We start from the raw sequence: 12,734 nt of genomic DNA on the forward strand, positions 1-12,734 counted from the left end.
CTCCTTATTGGACTTAGACCCCAGAAGAGAAAGGGTAGGAATTCTAACAAGGGCTGCATTTATTTGACTCTCATCCCCTTTGTTACTTATGGATTGAAGGGGCGCTGGGTTTGGAGTTGCCAAGGAGAAAACCTGGTGTGTCCTGGTGCAGCCGTGTGCCCTGCCTACCCACGCTGAGCGCCCCCGGGACGCCGGTTCTTACACGTATGGCGCCTTTCCTTTCCTGCAGGCTCAACCCACGCTTTTCCCATCTCCCACGCAGATCCTCTTTCTGCCTTTCTCCAGCAGCGCTCTCACTCGGCTAATGGCTCGCCCACCCACAAAGGTCACCTTGGGTTTCAGAATCTCTCCAGGAGGTTTTCGGGTAGATTATGCTTGTCACTCACTCCTACAGCCTAACCCTGCGGGACCACATGCTGGTGCCTGCAGTGGGATCCTTAGCCGAGCTGCAGCAGCTAAAGAGCACCGGCTTTCCCTGCCAGATTTGCACCGTGGCACACTCAGCCAGAGAGGCCAGATTGCCCACCAAATTACCAGCATTTCCTTTGAACGTTAAAAGTTCCTTCCCCATCTAGCTGAAGTCAGTATGATTCTATGCTGCTGAACGGCTGGTGAAGCTGGAGCCCAGAGAGGCAGGGGCTCAGCCGCAGTAATTCCTAAATCCATTCCCCAAATTCTGGAGCCCCTTTCTCGCTGTCCGCCCCCTCCATCTCCTATTCTACAGGCTCTGCTGATCTATCTCGGTGCCAGGTGAGCCACTGCCCTTGGCATCTGCCAACATGTTTTATTATCTTTTCTCAGCTTTTTCATAATGAAAAAAAATGTACTTCCTGTGCACACAGACCTCTGCTGAGAACGCCCAGAGCCCTAAATTGATTTTACAAGAGACCCTAGGCCAGGAGGCCAGAGAGCCACTAGAGAAGTGGCAAGCACGGACCCTCTCCAGTTTTGATGGGAGTTGGACACAGGCTGTGGTTGGAAAAAGGCTTACATAAATACAGTAATTAAAAAAGTCACATGAGCTGTGCTGGCTTGGTAGGCAGGAGCTCTGCGTTGCAGTTAAATAGGAATGTGGCTGAAGACTGCTGCCATAATCAATGCCAGCATCCGGCTGTCACAGTGTGTTCATAAAGGAGGGTTATGAGAGCTATAAAACTGGGCAGATTGGGTGGGTAATTGTCCTTCAGAGCGCGGCTAAAGGAGAAATTATGTTGGCATCTCATATATTTTGCTTTCATTCCTTCCAAACACACAAAATGGAGAAGGCAGAGCTATCCTGAGGATTCATGAAAAGGAAAGATGAGGTTTATGTGTATGTATGCATGTGTGCTTTAAAGAGACAGGAACTAATTGAGGCTAGGGAGAAACTAAGACCTCAGTTAGAAGGCCCAATGACCTGGTGACAACTAGATTCACAGATTAGTCCAGGTAGAAGGCGGGATTGTGTTGAGAGAAGGCCAGCCATGATGAGTAAGGCTGAGCTGTAGGCCATGTTCTCATGTTATATTAAAAAGATGGATACCTTTTTTAGGAATAGGCCATGCAGTGTCCTTAGTGGAAAACCTAGATTATGAGTTTTTCATTTCCTAGTTTTAAAAAAAGATTTTTCTTACTCAACCATATATATATAATTGATTTCAGAGAGGGAGAGGGAGAGAGAGATAGAAACATCAATGATGAGAGAGAATCATTGATTGGCTGCCTCCTCCATGCCCCAAACTGGGGATCAAGCCCACAACCCGGGCATGTGCCCTGACTGGGAATTGAACTGTGACCTCCTGGTTGTGACCTCCTATGAAGGTTGCTGTTCAACCACTGAGCCACACCAGCTGGGCCCTTTTGTTCTTAAGACTGTCCTTTTCCTCTCCTTCCTGAACAGGAACCACCAGTAGAGAAATATTTAATAATTGTTCAGTCACACTCAATCAACTGTTTTTAAGTAATCATTTGTGTGGGAATCACAAACAGATGTAAAGGGGTAGATTGTGCATTCCCCATACTTTCCCTCCCTCATGATTGACTCCCTCATAGTTATTTGGTTCAACATTTATAGTGTACGTACTGTGAAAAAGGTATATAAACCTGAAAGAGCCAGAGTCTCTTCATTCCCTCCAATGGTTGAAATTAAATTATTAATATAATGCCCTCCATATAAACAAGTACAGCTCTTTACAAGATAGGCAATGTGGTACAAAGAATAGTTGCAGGGCATCCTGGGATTCTAAACTCCCTCTGTAGCATTTAGGGAAACATCATGGTGACATCAGCTAGAGCAAAACCAATTCCCAACCTTCTTGATGTTGAGCAGGCTCCAAGACTTGGCTTCCTCCTCACATGCCTCCAATCACCACTTAATTTGGTTTCTAGACTCAGTTAGTCTATTTCTATACCCCTCATTTTCTCACCATCCCCAGCTCCACAATGTCCAAATTGGCCCTCTATTACTGAAACCATTTGCTGGAAATTCATTAGCTGAACACATGGGAAATTACAGAGGAGATTTCACTTGTCACTTGGGCTCAAATATAGAAAGTAATTTTAAAAGGACACTGGCGAGAGGCTATATTTATCTTGCTTGTTTGTGCTGAGTTGTATCTTACTGTCTTTCATTCTCTTTCTGGCTATCTCACTTCTTCCTTGCTTGTTTTTAAAATAAATATTCACCTTTTAACCTTTGTCTCAGGTTCTCTTATCTTGCTTTATAGAACTTGAGACACTAGGCACTAGGAGGGATACAGTAATGAATAAGACAGACATGGTCCTTACCATGATGGAGATTACAGTCTAATGAGGCAGGTGAACATCAGGTAGCGTGAATTCAGATTTGATAACAGGAAAGCCTTAACAGAGTTAATTGCGCCTTTCTGATGCTAATTTACCCTGCAGTAAATGGTCATGAAAAAATAGCCAGAATTTTAGCATGTTTGTGGGGTTAGGTAATAAACGAAATATATCCCAAGAATGCAAGGAAACCAAGACCCAGATTTCTGTGTGATATATACAAGTCTCCTGCATAGGAAGAACATGGATTTGGGAGTCAGATGTGGATCTGATTCTAACTTCATCACTTACATATTAGCTGTTTGACTTTAGGCAGGTAACCTGAAGGGGAATGGAAACCTGACCCCCTGGTTCGTGGGCCAGTGCTCAACCACGGAGCCACACCAGCCAGACCAGAATCTTTTTTTTCTAAAAGTATCTGTTTGGACTGAGCTTAGGCAGGCATATCTTGAATTCAAGAATAAACCTTCCAACCTCTTCATGTCCCATTTAGCCTAGGGAATCTTTATGAGAGGAATTGCTAAATTCTTTTTCTTTCCAAGCCAGACATGCTCTGGGGAGATGAATGCTGCCAAGAAGGCTCATTGCTCACAAGAAAAGGAAAAATGGCAGGTGACATTTCAGGCACTTAATAAGTACACTAAATTGAGAAGCTGCTGATTTGTTTTACCTGGTTCCTCCTTCTGGATAAAGAAGAAATCTCTTCAATCAGAGGTTCTTTGAAGATGAGATGGAAGGCTGAGCTTCAACTGCAGAAAGTGGCAGAGGCAACATTCAAAGGAATAAGCCAGCTCAGCTAGCTCAGCGGTCAGCATGAGGATTCCTGGATTCCCAACTTCCTTTCCACCCCTAGGAAATTTCAGGTTGCCTTTGTTCTGCAGAGCTCTTTTCAAAGGGGATGAGTTCAGTTGTCCTTTATTCCTTCACCATCCTCTTCCTTTCTTTTTTAAGACAATTTTTTAAAAATATATTTTTCATTGATTTTTAAAATAATAATCTCACTTTACAGATGAGTAAAACTGAGGCTCGGAGAGGTTACATGCCTGACTTATAGTAACATAGCTAGCCAGCAAGCAACAAAGCCAGGTCTTCTCATTATAACTCTAGTCTCTCTGCACTGCCTTGCTCTGCATTTAAAAATAATATGTATGTGACATCATAATATGGCATGTGATATATGATATGGGATATAGAAGACATACATACTATATTTGGTGAATTATGACATTCATTTTTCTCACTCAGTAAATATGTATTACACATCTATTATGTGCTTATCATTATTCCAGGTGCTGGGGATAGGGCAGTGACAAAAATAGACAAAAACACAAATTATTGCCTTCATGAAGCTTATTACATTTTAGTGGGCGATAGAGACATAAGATAATTATGTAGCCGAAACCGGTTTGGCTCAGTGGATAGAGCGTTGGCCTGTGGACTGAAAGGTCCCAGGTTCGATTCCGGTCAAGGGCATGTGCCTGGGTTGCGGGCATATCCCCAGTGGGAGATGTGCAGGAGGCAGCTGATCGATGTTTCTCTGTCATCGATGTTTCTAACTCTCTATCTCTCTCCCTTCCTCTCTGTAAAAAATCAATAAAATATATTTAAGAAAAAAAAAGATAATTATGTAAACTGTATTTTATTATGTATGTTATCATAAGGGCTAAGAATAAAAATAAAGTAGAGAAAAGGATAGGCAGATGTGGCAGTTGCAGTTTAAGGGTGCAGGAGGATCAAGGAAAGCTACACTGAAAAGGCTACATGTGAATAAAGACCTGAAGGAGATAAGGAAGTGATCATGTAGAGGGGTAGCTGGGAGGGGGCAGCAGCAGAGAGAAATGCATATTCAAAAGTCCTGAGGCAAGAGTGAGCCTAGGGTGAGGCTAAGCTGGGGAGAGAATGGGATGGTAAAAGATGAGGTTAAAGAGGCTGAGAGGTTGGGATCCAGATGCCAGATCTCATAAGGAAATGAAGTGATATAATGGAGATGATATGCCATGATGTAATAATTCCATGACAGTTTATTATGTTTTTCCATAACAAATTACCCCCAAACTTTAAACATTTATCTCACCCAGTTCTGGGAGCAGCTCAGCTGAGCTGACTCAGGGTCACTCAAGAGGTTGCAGTCAGGCTGCCTGCTAGGGCTTCAGCCATGTGAAGGCTCGCCTGAGGCTCCGCCTCCCAGCTCATGCATGTGGCTGTTGACAGAGGCCCTCACTTCCTTACCACATGAGCCTCTCCAAAGGAGTTTCATGACATGGCAACTGCCTTCCCCCAGAGCAAGTGATGTGTGTGTGTGTGTGTGTGTGTGTGTGTGTGTGTGTGAGAGAGAGAGAGAAAGAGAGAGAGAGAGAGAGGGAGGGAGGGAGAGAGAGAGAGAAGAAAGCCAGTGTCTTTTATAATCTAATCTTGGAAGTTACATACCATTACATCTGTCATATTCTATTGGTCACACAGATAAACCCTTGTACTATGTGGGAAGGGACCCTTTTGTGAACGAGAAGCATCCTGCCTAGTCTTAAAAAAATGATGACAGGGAACAGAGCATTTGTTCTGTCTGAGACCCACTACTGATTCTGTCCAGAGATAAAGACATGGCTCTCCTGAGACCTAAGCAGGCCTCTTGCTCAAGGCCTGCAAGGCTCCCCCTTGGTTTTGCAACCAGAGTCAGCCAATTTCCTAAGTTGAGCAGCAGATGGCATCACAGCCTCAGGAGCAAGCAGCTGAGGCTGCTGGCAAGAGCAGCAGCCCTATTAGCAACTGAGGCTTGTGCTGGGCATCAGGGAGCTCCTGGGTGGTGGGAGCCTCCCCGGCTCCCAGCTCAGGGAAGTTTCTGCGCTGTGCTTGCAGATTGGGTATCTCAGAGCAGAGCCTGGAGCCCCAGTTAGGAAACAGATGACAAACACAGGGTCTTATCTATGATCTTTTCTGAGAAAGATGAAAATCAGAGATTGCCGTACCCAGAGCAACTGTTTTTTCATCACTGCCTGTCCTTTACTCACAAGGGTCTGATGGAGTATATCCTGGTTTAGAGGCTGGCAGGTCCCCTGCAGAAGCCTCCTGGGGTGACTAGATGGCACCAGAGACAATTTTTGGCATCAGAGGGCTCTGAAAACCATCTAGGGAATCCCTCTTTTTTTCCTTTTTTCTTTTCCCCTCCAGTGACCCAGAAGAGGAGCTATATCCAGAGCCATCTCCCAGCAACACAGGCAGGGTTCAGTCCTGCAGACCTTCTATTTGTGCCTCAGTCTCCTTCCCTCTCCTTGTATTTCTGACTCCTGCTCTCTGTTCTACCTTTTCTCTCTCCTTCCTTTTTCCTCTGTCATCTCTGTCCATTTATGTCTTTCCCTCTGTGGATCTCTCTTTCTCTGCCCCAGAGGAAAGAAGAAAGCTAGTTACCACACTGCCTTGGCTGTAGGACCATTGCCTATCTTTAGGGACTCGGACCCTTCCCACTAGGCCTGCCTTCCCACCCTTATTCCCTTCCTTCCTGCTGCTGCTGCTTGATGGTTAGTCCCAAGGAGGCCTGGACAAAGGGAGGAGGTCTAGAGGCCACTGAGAAAATATACTGGAGTCTGTGCTCCTTGCTTTGTAGCTGTGGAAAGGAAAGCCTGCAGGGGCTTCTCGGTATGAATTAGATTCACTGAACCTCCGGCTCACTACGCACCCATCTTTGCCCCTAGAATGTGAGCTTGAAGGCAGGATTCTTTCTACCTCATTCACTGCTGCATTTACAGTCTCTAGTACTCAATAAATATTTGTGTGTTTTTATTTTTGTTTATTGATTTTAGAGAGAGACAGAGGAAGAGAGAAAAAAGAAAGAGGGAGAGAGAAACCCTGATTTGATGTTCTACTTATTTATGCATTCATTGGTTGCTTCTTGTATGTGCCCTGACCGGAGATGGAATTAGCAACCTTGACATAGTGGGAGGACTCTCTAACCATCAGAACTACCTGGCCAGGGCCTTAATAAATATTCGTTAAAAATAATGAGAGGACGGATGGAAGGATGAATGCTGAGCTCTGCATTAGGCACTGGAGTACAAACATTAGCGGTACCATCCCAATCCATAAGGAGAGAGGGACACTCAGAAAAGCAATCACCTATCAGCCAGCATAGTGACTATGAGGATGGTAGTTGTAGAAGCTGCAGTGGGTGCCTGAGTCTGCACTGTGAAGACAGGGAAGGCTTTGTTCACTCACTACTTTAACAATTATTCATGGAGAACCCACCAGTACTAGACTCTGGGTTATAGTGGGAAAGAAGGTAGGCTTCCAGTTGGGTGTGGGAGTAAATAAAAAGGTAGTAACAAAGAGGATAAATGCTGTCCTGGGGAAATAATAGATAGTGGACGCAGACAGCAGAGGCAGCTCGCCCAGTATGGGGGATTCTGGAAGGTACAGTGGTGAGGTGAGTTTAGGCTGAGATCTGCCTGAAAGGTTAGTAGGAGTCAGCTGGGGAAAAACGCAGGAAAGAGAGTTCCAGGCTAAGGGAACACCATGTAAGGTCAAGAAAGAATGGCAGGTTTCAAGAAATTGAGTAACAATTGAGCAAGAGGAATGGATGGGAGTGGGGTAGAAGAACTGCCAAAGCCAGGTTAAAAAATTATGCTTTTACCTTGAGGGCTTGGGAAACCATTGACAATTTTTAAAAAATATATATTTTATTGATTTTTTACAGAGAGGAAGGGAGAGAGATAGAGAGCCAGAAACATCGATGAGAGAGAACCATCGATCAGTCGCCTCCTGCACATCCCCCACCGGGGATGTGCCCGCAACCCAGGTACATGCCCTTGACTGGAACCGAACCTGGGACCCTTCAGTCCTCAGGCCAACGCTCTATCCACTGAGCCAAACCGGTTTCAGCACCATTGACAAATTTTAAGAAGGGAAGTGATAAGATCAAATTTGCATTTTATTTTATTTTTATTTAAAATGTTTTTTTATTGATTTTTAGGGAGAAAGAGATAAAAACATCAATGAGAGCAAAACAGATTGGCTGCCTCCTGCACATGCCCTACTAGGGAATCAATCCCACAACCAGGCATGTGTCCTGACTGGGAATCAAGCTGGTGATCCTTTGGTGCAGGGGACCATACCCAACCAACTGAGCCACACTGGCCAGGCACGTTTGCATTTGAGAAAAATTACTCTGGGTACAGTGTAGGAAATGGATGGTGTAGGGCCAGAGTGGCATTCTAGAGACCAGTGAGGGAGTAGTTCAGGCAAGAAATGGTGGCCTGAATGATAATATCGGTGGGGCTAGAGGTCATGTTTGAGTCAAGACTGAGGATAATTAGTTTTCCTGTTGAAAAAACTTGGGGGAGAGAGGATGCTGGCATTCCAGAGAGAGAAAATGCATACCCAAAGATTTCAAGAACTTGGCATGTTCTGGGAAGCATATGTAGTTATGTATTTTTAGCTTGTAGAGAGGGCAGAGGGGTAGTCGTGGGAGATGAAGTAGGGAGGAGCTAACCTTTGCTGATGAGCCTCCTAATCCCAGGGTGAGACCAGACCTCTTTTGTTAAAGTTGGGAGGACAGGGGAAATCATCCTTTACAGACACCTGAATTATCTGGAGGGTTTCCAGAGGGTTCTGGTCCATCCAGGTATTTCCTGATCAAATACATAACCTGAAAAACAAAGGCAAATAGTATCCAAGGAAGTGAAGGTGGATGTGGGAACTGGAGGAAGCAAGTGGACCAAGAGAGGGAGTGGGGAGATGGGAAGAGACTGCCTGCTAAGCAGAGAGAGGTGAGCAAGGCTGAGTGAGATGGGTCCCATCAGAACCTGGAAATTCCTCCCCCAGAATTGTCCAGTCTCTTCACTCACTCTTCTTTGTTCTGTCTCCAGACCTCAAAGGCCTCCTACAGATATCTAATTTTTTTTCCCAAAAGAGAAAACAACGAGTGTAATGTTTAAGAAAATGGGCTCTGCTTCTTTCTTGATTTGTAACTTAGAGCAAATCACTTACTGGAGTTATTTTCCTCATCTGTGAAATAGGGACAGTAATAATGTCTTACCTCATAAGTGCTGAAAGGTTGAAATGAGGTAATGTGAACAGAAAGTTTACCTAATGAAGGCTCTCAATAAATCTTTGGTGTTATTAAGATTTTGCTATGAGCCAAATGGGGTGGTGGGGATGAGGGTTGGGTAAGGTGAGGGGAGAGAGAGCAAGAAAGAGAGGGAGAAAGAGAGAGAGACAGTGGGGAGAGAGAGAGGGGGGAGAGAGAGAGAGAGAGAAAGGGATGTAAATGAAGAAGGCTGAGTGGAAGGGGAGTGAGTTCCAACCTATGCAGAATTCTTCAGTGGCTTCCATGGCCTATGGGGCAAAATCTTTCACAAAGTCTAGTTCCTGCCCCTGTTCTGCTTCATCTGCCACTGCTCCCAACCTCACTTTACGGACTAAACATGATACTACCATCTGTGATTTCAAGAACATGCAGGCTCTTCACACCTTACATGAGCTGCTCTTGTGGAGACAAAAAAGTACCCTCAAAAGCACCCTGCCTTCATATCAAATATCAGGAAGCTTTCAGAGACATGGAGCAGATGTTGGGAAGAGGCTCAGGGTGAGTACATTGTGAGGTGGATAGGGGACAAAAGGGGACAGAGCAGAGAAAGGTAGCATGGCTCAAATAAATGGCATTTGACATAGCACAGTAGCTCCTCAATTAAAATTGTTTCATCATAACATTGATGAGATGCCATAGGAACTTAACTCTTGTTTATATCAATTACCCTATGGTAAAATTGGTTTTGTTACACATCGTTTCACTTAAAATCACAGAACCTATTGATGACATTAAGTGAGAACTTACTGTATTGATAAGGAGGTACGTCTGTTAATGTGTTATTTGTTTTCTATATGCTTTATAGCTTTTTTGTCCCTCATTGCCTGAATTACTGTCTTGTATATAGTTGATTTTTTTGTGGTGAAATGTTTAAATTCCTTTCTCATTTACCTTTGAGTATATTCTGTAGCTATTTTCTTTGTGGCTACACTGAGGATTACATTTAACATCCTAATGTTATAACATTCTAATATGAAATTATACCAGCATATATTATATTAGAAGAAAAGGGCTATTATCTATCTTGTTTTCTGCTATATAGACAATACCATATCATACTGCCTGGCATAAAATCACCACACATTTGTTGGATAGATGGGTTAATAAATTCCCATTTTCCCAATAAAGAAACCAAGGCTGAGAGCTTAGGGGATTAAAACTATCCAGCTAAGTTAGTGGCAGAGCAGGAACTGATATCGAAGCCTCTTAATCAGAAAGATGCAGGCCCAGAAATTTTTTTCTTTTCTTAATTGACTTCAGAGAGGGAGGAAGAGGAAGAGAGAGAGAGAAAAACATCAATGATGAGAGAGAATCATTGATTGGCTGCCTCCTGCACACCCCCCACTGGGGACCAAGCCCACAACTTGAGCATGTGCTTTGACCGGGAATCAAACCGTGACCTCCTGGTTCATAGGTCAACACTCAACCACTGAGCCACACAGGGATTCTTAGAGCTCAGTCCCAATGCCCCTGGAGCTCATCTGTTCTCTGATACAGGTGGATGGAGTGGTGGGATGTGGTGAGAAGAGGTCCGGACAGGCCTTTGATAACACCTGAAGTGGATTCAAAAGGAGCCCTGTGCCTGTGACTCTCCTTACTCTCCCAGCTTCTCCTGACCAGCTACAAAGGTAGAGCCTGGCACTCACTCAAATGGCCTCTGAATCTTTCTCACCCCACTATTATGGGCTGCTCCCCAACAGACAGCTATACCTGGTGCGGAATCATTCCATCCCTTTCACCACTACATTCTTGACTGCTGGGAAAACCTACCTTCCTTCCTTCCTTCCCTCCTTCCTTCCTTCCTTTCTTCTTCTTTTCCTAAAGCTCTCCTTTTCTTCCTGTCTCTTCCCCTGTAATTAGTTCCTCTCTTTCTAGATTGCAGATCTTGCTGCTTCCTCTTCCCCTTCTTTTCTTCCTTTCCTCTCTCCTTTCATAAGCCTTGCTCTTCCCTGCTAAATTGAAGGGCAGTAATGTAGTGAAACAAATTGCTGTCTGTCAACAGAATACATTTCTACTGTATTCATTCCCATGCAGAGAAGATTTATCCGGGTCCCTCACCCTGCACTATTATGTAAACGTGGTAATCCAGTGAAAATATGATCTCTGAGGAGTCTGAGGATAAAGTCACCATAAAAACTATCAGTTTCGCACTGGGGTTTGGGTTTGGTTAACTCACTCACTGCCTTGTCTGCCTCCTATTTTTCTCCCTCTTGGGGAAAACTGGACAGGTGGTGACAGCGTATGAAAGATGCTTTCTGCCCCCTTAGGTCCTCAGAGGTCAGCTGGAGGATCAAATGGTTGTAAAGTGCCTGAGGAATTATAAAATGCTACATAATTTAAGGATGTTATTATTTCTGTTGTCATGTGGGTCATCTCTGTGCCTCTTCGGTGTGACAGATGTCTACTCTGTCTGCAAGCCTGGGCTAACCCCACACTTGGGCGTCTGGACTTCTTCTGCCAGCTTGTAACTATAATGAATGCTCTTTTCCCCTCTTTCTAGGTTGCTTCTGGGCACCCCAGAATCACACTGATGTTTGTTTGTGCTAGGAGTGTAATAGGAAGTAAGATTTTGAGGGGAACGAGAATCCTCTGAATAGCCCTCCACATTCTCACCCTGAGGAGTGAAGTGGGGCAGGTTTACAAGAGCCATGGGTAATAGGAAGGAGGCTAGGGTCAAAGCTAGTTTTCAGGGCAGCTGTGCTGAGGGCCTCAGGATTGCTTGTGCTGTCCTAGATTCCTCAGAGCTGTGCTACACTGCCCCCCATTCCCAAAATGCAGATGAGTCTGGTGGTTAAGAGTCCAATATCTGGGTCCTGGGTTTGAGCCCCAGTCTGCTACTTTCAAATTATTTCCCCTCATTAGAAAATGGCAGTAATAATACTATCTGCCTCATAGAGTTGTTGAAGTAATAAATAAAGCAAAGTTTGTGAGGCGCTTAGTATGTAGTAACATAATTTTGTTGTTATTGTTTTGTGTTTTTTAAAAAATATATTTTTATTGACTTTAGAGAGGAAGGGAGAGGATAGAGAGAAACATGAATGTTGAGAGAGAGACAGAAACAACAATGATGAAAGAGAATCACCAATTGGCTGCCTCCCACACGAACCACCACCGAGGATCAAACCCACAGTCCCGGCACATGCTCCCGACCAGAATTGAACCCAGGATCCCTTAGTCCACAGACCAATGCTCCATCCACTGAGCCAAATCAGCTAGGGCTTGTTGTTGTTTTAAGTGTTGCTCAGAAGGCTTTCTACGTCATGGGCCCTGACCCCCAAAGACCTGGCCATGGATGGGGATACAGACCTTGCCTAGCTACCTCCTCCAGGAAAGAGCTTGTAGGTCTGGGTTGTGCCTGCTTCCCTTGGGCTTAGGCTGTTTCAACCTAGCTGCTCCTGGAGACTGGAGTGAAGAGACTGGAGGAGGCAATGGAAAGGCAAGAAGAATCTTGGGGAGGTGGGTGTCTCTTACGTAGAAATTGCAAGAGTCAGCTGAAAGTAGGGGAGGTGGCGGGGGTGGGGGGAGGAGGGAAGAAGATAAGATGTCTCTAAACTGCCAGAATCTGGATGGGACTACAGCTCTAGGGTCCTGGCACTTTCTGCCACCCCCAGTCTTGGGGATGAGTCAGTAGAGGGAGGAATGATGGAGGTGTCATGCTCCGCCTACAGAAATCAGGCTGTTCCCCAAAAGAGGGCTGGTGGGAGGGAGAAAGAGATGCAGAGGCTTAGGGGCTGAGAAGAGCTAGGAACAAGGGGAGACAGGAGGCACTCCTAAGGCTCTGCTCACCTATTGAGAGACCAGGGAGGCAGGCCCCATCTCCTACCTCTTGTGCCAGCATCACTACCCATCCTGGCCAAGAGTAATCAATCCACAACTG

The sequence above is a fragment of the Myotis davidii genome, unplaced genomic scaffold (assembly GCF_000327345.1).
Source record: "Myotis davidii unplaced genomic scaffold, ASM32734v1 scaffold545, whole genome shotgun sequence".
Lineage (NCBI taxonomy): Eukaryota > Metazoa > Chordata > Mammalia > Chiroptera > Vespertilionidae > Myotis > Myotis davidii.